We start from the raw sequence: 7,974 nt of genomic DNA, 5'->3' as shown, positions 1-7,974 counted from the left end.
TTCTCCACGTTCAACGTGAGGTTGTGGCGGGTGAGCACCTCAAGCACCCTGGAGAGGCGGTCGTCGTGTGAAGCTGCTGTCGCACCGTGCACCACTATGTCATCCAGGTACACGACAACGCCAGGGATGCCGGCAAAGATGGTGGTCATGATTTTTTGGAAGCAGCTGGGGGCGGAGCTAAGACCAAAAGGCATGCGGGTGTACCTGAAAACGCCCATGTGCGACACAAAAGCGGTGAGGTTGCGGCTTTCTGGATGCAGCGGAACCTGCAGGTAACCCTGGCGGAGGTCAAGCTTGGAGAAGACTGAGGAGCCGTGAAACTTGGCAGAGAGCTCTTCTGAAGTGGGCAGAGGATATTTATCAGGGATTACGGCTTTGTTCACCTGCCTGAGGTCGATGCAGGGGCGCAAGCCACCCGTCTTCTTCCGTGCCACCACCAGGTTGGAGATCCATGGCGAAGCGTCCACCCGTTCAATGACGCCAGCGTCCAGAAGTTTCTGCAGCTCGGCTGAAACATCATCACGTAGAGCGAGGGGCAGACGGCGGAGAGGCTGGATGACTGGGGTCACCTCTGGGTTCAGGAGTGGCTGATGGTTGAAGGCAGTGAGGCAGCCCAGCCCAGTGAACAGCGATGGCCAGCGGTGCAACCAGGGTGTGGCGACGGTTAGAATGGTGGCACCCAAGTTGTCTGTAATGGAGAAGCCTAGAGCACAGAACAGGTCGAAACCGAGGAGGTTGGCGCCCTTGCGGGACACCTGGAAGGTGAAAGCCGGGAGGGTCCAAGCGCCATAGCGCACCGAAAAAGTTGCAGTGCCAACCATGTCGATCTTGGTGTGTCCATAACCAAATAGGTCTTCTGTACCTGGTTTAACAGTCATTCGAGGGAAGAGTCGCCGGACCGTGGACTCATTTAGGAGCGACTTGGAGGCTGCGGCGTCCAGCAGCAGCGACAGGCACACGCCGTCCAGCTCGACTGTGCACCACTTGAACGGCCTGGTGATGGCGCCCACCGAGTGGATAGTGGTGGAGCCAGATGCGTTGGGTGGATGGGGCCCGGGGTTCACAGGTGCAGGAGCAGGAGCGGCAGACTCTAGAAAAGTGGTTAATCTTACCACAACGTTGGCATCTTTGACCAAGTGCCGAGCACGTGGGTGCACGTGTGCGGTGTGACAAGGAGCTGCAGTTTCCACAATGTTGTCCTATCGTGGCGCCCCGACGTCCCGCAACATTAACCTCCAGCTCGTCGAGAGGGGCGGCGGTGTCGGGGAGTGGGGCCGCGAGAGCAACAGTATGAGAAGGAGAAAGATGTGGGGCGAGGTGGGGAAGGGCTGGAGCCGGGCCCGAGGCGGCTAGCTGGGACGCTAGCAGGGCCGCTGACTCAAGTTGGAAGGCCATTTCCACGGCTCTAGACAGCGACGTGTCGTCCGGCGATAAAAACAGCTTCTCCCGCAGTTTAAGGTCCGTCGTGTGTTCGGCTAGCTGGTCTCTAATCATCTCGTCCTCCAAATCTCCGAACCTGCAGAGGCTGGCCAGGCCCCGGAGGTCGGCGACATAATGGTGGACCGACTCACCGGGCCGCTGGCGACGCTGTCGGAAAATAATCCGCCGCACCATGACGCTCTGTGGAGCAGCGAAGTGGCCGGAGAGCAGCGCAATACAGTCCGTAAATGTCGTGGCCGGTCCGAGGGTCCGAAAGATGCGTTGGCCCTCGCCGCTCAGGCTATGGATAAGCATTGCCCGCCTCCACGCATCGCTAGCGCCGGCTAGCCCGATGGCTTCAATAAAAATCTCGAAGGACTCCAACCAGCGGGGCCACGGGATTGGCGGCTCGCCAGGCAGGGCAAGGAACGGAGGAAGAGGAGAGAGTGGAAGCTCCATCTTCGTCACCAATGTTATGTTCAATAAAACGCTCGGAAACTGACTGTGTGCTCACTGCTGTTTATTGTAAGTCGCCGTTATCCTAACGCAGCACTCTTCCCGCAAACACACTTTACGGCCGTGACGTCACGCCGTTGTAACATTACCCTGTGGCTGTGGTTACATGCCACAGTATCATCAGATCTGCGGCTGTATGTTCTGGACACTCGAATAAAGAGAGGAGCAGAGCTGTCAACTGACCAGCACCTGGTTGTGAGTTGGATCAGACGGCAGGGGAAGACGCCGCGCAGACCTGTTGGACATAAACGGATAGTGAGGGTCTGCTGGGAATGCCTGGCGGAAAAACCTGTCCGGCTGATTACCAACTTGCACCTTCGGCAGAGCTTTGACCATTTTTCGTGGGCAGTGGGGGACACTGAGTATGAATGGGCCTTGTTTCGCTCTGCTATTGTCAAGGTGACGGCTGTGAGCTGTGGCCGCAAGGTTGCTGGGACCAGTTGTGGCGGAAATCCCCGAGCCAGATGGTGGACACCAGAGGTGAGGGGGGCCGTCAGGCTGAAGAAGGAGGCCTACAGGGCATTGTTGGCCTATGGGTCTCACTGGCAGGCCAAGGGGAGTGCAGCTGTGACGGTCGCCGAGGTAAAAATTCGGATTTGGAAGGAGTTTGGAGAGGCTACGAAGGGAGACTATAGATTGGCTCCAAAAAGGTTCTGGCAAACCGTCCGACGCCTAAAAGGGGGGAAGCAGCTACTTGCTCGCGGGGATTGCTGAAGTCTGCCCTGGGTATCGCAAGGCTTTGGATGTTGCAGGGCTGTCTAGGCTGACACGCCTGTACAATGTTGCGTGTTCATCTGGGACAGTCACTTTGGAGTGGCAAACTGGGGTGTTGGTCCCTATCTTTAAGAAAGGTGACCAGAGGATGTGTTCCAACTATTCGGGGATCACACTCCTCAGCCTCCATGGGCAAGTCTATGCCAGGGTACTGGAAAGGAGGGTCCAGCCGATAGTTGAACATCAGATTGAGGAGGAACAATGTGGTTTTCGTCCTGGCCGTGGAACCACATACCCGTTCTTTACCCACACGAGGGTGCTCGAGGGGGCATAGGAGTTTGCCAGTTCAGTTCACATGTGTTTTGTGGGTTTGGAGAAGGCTGTGTCCCTAGGGGCACCTTGTGGGGGGTACTCAAAAAGTATGTAGTGGATTGGCTCTTGTTAGGGGGCATCCAGTCCCTGTACCACAGGAGCATGAGTCTGGTCCGTGTGGCTGGCAACAAGTCGGACCTGTGAGGGTTGGACTTCGGCAGGGCTGCCCTTTGTCACCGGTTCTGTTCTTAACTTTCATGGACAGAATTTTTAGGTGCAGCCATGTGGTGGAGGGGGGTTGAGATCAGTGATTGGAGGATCTCATCTCTGCCTTTTGCAGATGATGTGGTCCTCTTAGCTCCATCGCACAGCGGCCTCGAGCTCTCGCTGGGGCGGTTGCAGCCTAGTGTGAAGCGGGTGGAATGAGGATCAGCACCTCCAAGTCTGAGGCTATGGTTCTCATCTGGAAAAGGGTGGATTGCTCGCTCCAGGTCGGGGGTTGGGTCCTGCCCCAGGTGGAGGAGTCGAAATATCTCGGGATCCTGTTTACAAGCAAGGATGGGGTAGAGCGTGAGATCAACAGGCGAATTGGGTGGCGTCTGCAGTGTTGCGGGCGCTCAACCGGTCTGTCGTGGTGAAGAGAGAGCTTCGCCTTCTGGCTCAGCTCTCGCAGCTCAGCAGTCGATCTACATTCCAACCCTCAACTATGGTCACGAACTTTGGGCAATGAACGAAAGAACAAGATCGCGGACACAAGCGGGTGAAATGAGTTTCTTTCGCAGGGTGGCCGGGCTCAGCCTTAGAGATAGCGGGAGGAGCACAGTCATCCGGGAGGGACTCAGAGTAGAGCTGCTGTTCCTCCATGTCGAGCGGAGCCAGCTGAGGTGGTTCGGACATCTGGTGAGGATGCCCTGTGGACGCCTCCCTCTGGAGTTGTTTCAGACATGTCGGACAGGGAGGAGACCCCGGGGCCAGCCTAGGACATGCTGGATGGATTATATCTCTCGGATGGCCTGGGAACGCCTCCGGATTCTCCCAGACGATCTGGTGGAAGTGGCTGGGAGAGGTCTGTCAGTGCCTCTCTGCTGAGGCTGCTGCCCCCGCAACCCAGATTTGGATAAGCGGGAGATGATGACGACGAGTAGAGAAAAGCTGTTGCGGCTGTACATATGAAGAAAAAATCAATACTATACAGTATGTGCAAAGAAATTATAATAGGGACCAGTATCATATGCTTTGCTGAAGTGACTTAAATCAGACTTCAATTTAAAGTTGATAGAATTGAGACAATAAAAAAATGTAATTTAAAAAAAATTCTCAAATAAAATCTCAAATAACCTACATTAAGGGCATATTAGTGAAAATAAATAAGTACTAATGAGAGGTTTAAAAAAAAAAAAAAAAAAAAAAACACAATCCACATAATGGTAGATCTTTCACTATATCGTACTCAGACTTCTTATTGCTTTGATCTCAGTTTGCATACGGTACAGTGACCAAGTGACATCTCAGGTACATAAAAACTGCTTTAAACTGTACTGCTTTGCAGTTTACAGGAACCAAATCATATTTGAAAAATGTATTGAGTGACTGGAAGTCACACCACTGGGACCATTAAATTTGTTGGCTGACAAACAAACAAGAAGACGACATTAGCACACTTTCTCACCTGTGAGTTACACATTGGCTTCCTGAAGTACTTTTTTCTGTCTTCCTGTGTGTGATTTTTGGGACCTTATAGGTGCCATATTCATTCATTCATTCAATATTTTAATAATTTTCGTGCTAAATATTCAACACGCAGAACATGCTCCCTTTACTATAATATAATGTTCATAGAATGGCCACAAACAATTAATGGCTGACAAAGGATGACGCCCACCCCTCTGGGTCATCACACATCTAGCACGATGCACTAGGGCCCCTGTGGAAACAGTTGTGTGACGTCATGATTAGAGGGGAGAGAAAGGTAAACGAAAGCTGTTGGTTAAATCATGGGTCCCCAACGAGCGGGCGGCATTTGGTACCGGGCCACGCAGAAATAATAAATAATTTATTAACGACTGCATTCCGGCCGATTGACTTTGGCCTGTGCCGCTTAACACACCAATATCTCTGTCTACTCTAGATATACAACTACAGGATAGCAGGTCGTCATAGAAAAGCATTGATTGGACTGCTAGAAGTACATCTTGTTTTGTATATCTATGTGCGCTTGGCCTCAATAAAAACGTATGACGTAGGTCGTCGCCCATAACATTTGTCCCCGGAAATAATCAGCCCCCACACTTGAATGACTAAAAAACAGACGTCTTTGGTCAGATTTTCTACGGGGAAAAGGGAACCTGACGAGCCAAAAGATGAGCGTACAACCTTGAAGAAAACAAAATCTATGCTACTTCCCAATCACTAAAGACCCACAAACTGCAAAGGAGTGGATTCGTGACCCGTATGTGAATAAACCAAGTGATTCGAGCATGTCTGCGCAACAAGAATATCAGCTTGTAGAGATCGCAAAAGACGGCGACGTTAAACGTACATTTGAGACAACAACTCTGACAAGATTCTGGATTAAAGTTATTTCGGAATATCTTGACAGTGCTTTTAGAGCACTAAATACTGTGCTACAATTTCCAACATCATATCTTTGTGAAGCAGGCTTTTCTCACTCTTCCATCTTGTCTCAACGAAACAAGTTCAGGCCTCCCAAAGATTCAGCGGGTGAGTTGTATTCTCCCTGCACTTAACACGACGGGGCTAAAAACAAATGTTATTTTATGTTTGCTGTAGTTTTCTGCCGCACATTGCCGGAGTTCTGACAAATTTGGCATGCGCGTAACGTTAAAAATGATCGCGAATGCAGCGATTCCAAAGTACATACTACAAACTTTCTTTAAAGAAAGAAATATTAACTTACGTTTGCCATGTTAGCTGCACACAACAACTGCACGCAGCTCTCTCACTTAACGACTTCGCCATGTCGTTAAGCATTAATTTACGCCATTTTCGTGTTGCATATGTAGGTTTATGATGAAGTTATTTAGCACCGTTGGATAACATTGAGAGTCCAACTGAATATAAAAGAGGGCTTTTTTCACCGCCACAAAAGCTTTGGCAGCAAAATTTTATAAGGCTGCAAAATTTGACAGAACACCGGTCCGTGAAAAAAAGACCCAAATCACACCGGTCCGTGGTGCAAAAAAGGTTCGGCACCCCTGGGTTAAATTATTTACTTACTACAGCAGTTTATTGTATGAAGGATAGAATGGCATGGGTGCATATAGGGCGGTTTAAAAAAATAAAATCACATGTTGTGATCCCTTTTGACCACTGGAGGGCCCAACGCACGGTGCATCATTAGCATCTATTAGGTGGCGGCACTATGTGTGGTGTACATTTAACTCATTCAATGCCATTGCGGGCAGAATACTGTCATCAATGGAAACAAGTGAAAAAAGTTTAAACTTTTGATTCAAGACATCCGATGATGAAAATGTCAAGAAATGTTACAGTGACGACAAAGATGAGCAGAGAGATCGTCAAATCAAATCAAGCGCCGTGAAAAATGCGCATCGTGCGCTGGAAGTCAAAGCCACGCTCGCTGTTAATATTTGATGAATATTTTACCGCTCTGATGCTTGATGGATGAGGTCGGCCGGCCGGGGGGTCAGAGGTGAAAGTGGAGCCCGAGCTCGCCTTCCCGCAGCGGTAATGAAAGCTGAAACGCCAGCGACGCCTCTTCGCGACCAAATGATGAATGAAGTGCTAACGGGAATTACGCACCCTGCTGTATGACATGCGTGCACACATGGTTATCTTAGTTGTGTACCTCAATAATAGGAAAATGACTGAAAAGGGAAATCAAGTTATGTATTTGTCATACTTTTACATTCAAAAATTAAAACAAACTTCACACACGGACATAAATAATCTGTATTTTCATCAAACACGAAAAGTAACCACACAGTAAATCAAAATCATTTCCACATACACAAAATTTCTCACATCCAATCAAAATCACTCTCACCTAAAAGACAACAAGAAGAAAGAACTGACACAGATACACAAATAATCACTCTCAAATTAAGACTAAAACTCACTCAAACACTCTTTAAAATGACTGTACATGTGTAACTCTCATGTTCATTTGCTTAGGGAAAAAAGCCACATTTACGGTGGGGCAAATAAGTATTTAGTCAACCACTGATTGTGCAAGTTCTCCCACTTGAAAATATTAGAGAGGCCTGTAATTGTCAACATGGGTGAACCTCAACCATGAGAGACATACAGTAATGTGGAAAAAAAAAAAAAAAACGAAAATCACATTGTTTGATTTTTAAAGAATTTATTTGCAAATCATGGTGGAAAATAAGTATTTGGTCTATACCAAAAGTTCATCTCAATACTTTGTTATGTACCCTTTGTTGGCAATAACGGAGGCCAAACGTTTTCTGTAACTCTTCACAAGCTTTTCACAAACCGCTGCTGGTATTTTGGCCCATTCCTCCATGCAGATCTCCTCTAGAGCAGTGATGTTTTGAGGCTGTCATTGGGCAACACAGACTTTCAACTCCCTCCACAGATTTTCAATGGGGTTGAGATCTGGAGACTGGCTAGGCCACTCCAGGACCTTGAAATGCTTCTTACGAAGCCACTCCTTTGTTGCCCTGGGTGTGTGTTTGGGATCATTGTCATGCTTAAAGACCCAAACACGTCTCATCTTCAATGTCCTTGCTGATGGAAGGAGATTTTCACTCAAAATCTCTCGATACATGGCCCCATTCATTCTTTCCTTTACACAGATCAGTCGTCCTGGTCCCTTTGCAGAAAAACAGCCCCAAAGCATGATGTTTCCACCCCCATGCTTCACAGTGGGTATGGTGTTCTCCGGATGCAATTCAGTATTCTTTCTCCTCCAAACACGAGAAACTGTGTTTATACCAAAAAGTTCTATTTTGGTTTCATCTGACCATAACACATTCTCCCAGTCCTCTTCTGGATCATCCAAATGCT

Source organism: Corythoichthys intestinalis, chromosome 15 (assembly GCF_030265065.1).
Source record: "Corythoichthys intestinalis isolate RoL2023-P3 chromosome 15, ASM3026506v1, whole genome shotgun sequence".
Taxonomy (NCBI): Eukaryota; Metazoa; Chordata; class Actinopteri; order Syngnathiformes; family Syngnathidae; genus Corythoichthys; species Corythoichthys intestinalis.
This window is presented reverse-complemented; position numbering follows the sequence as displayed.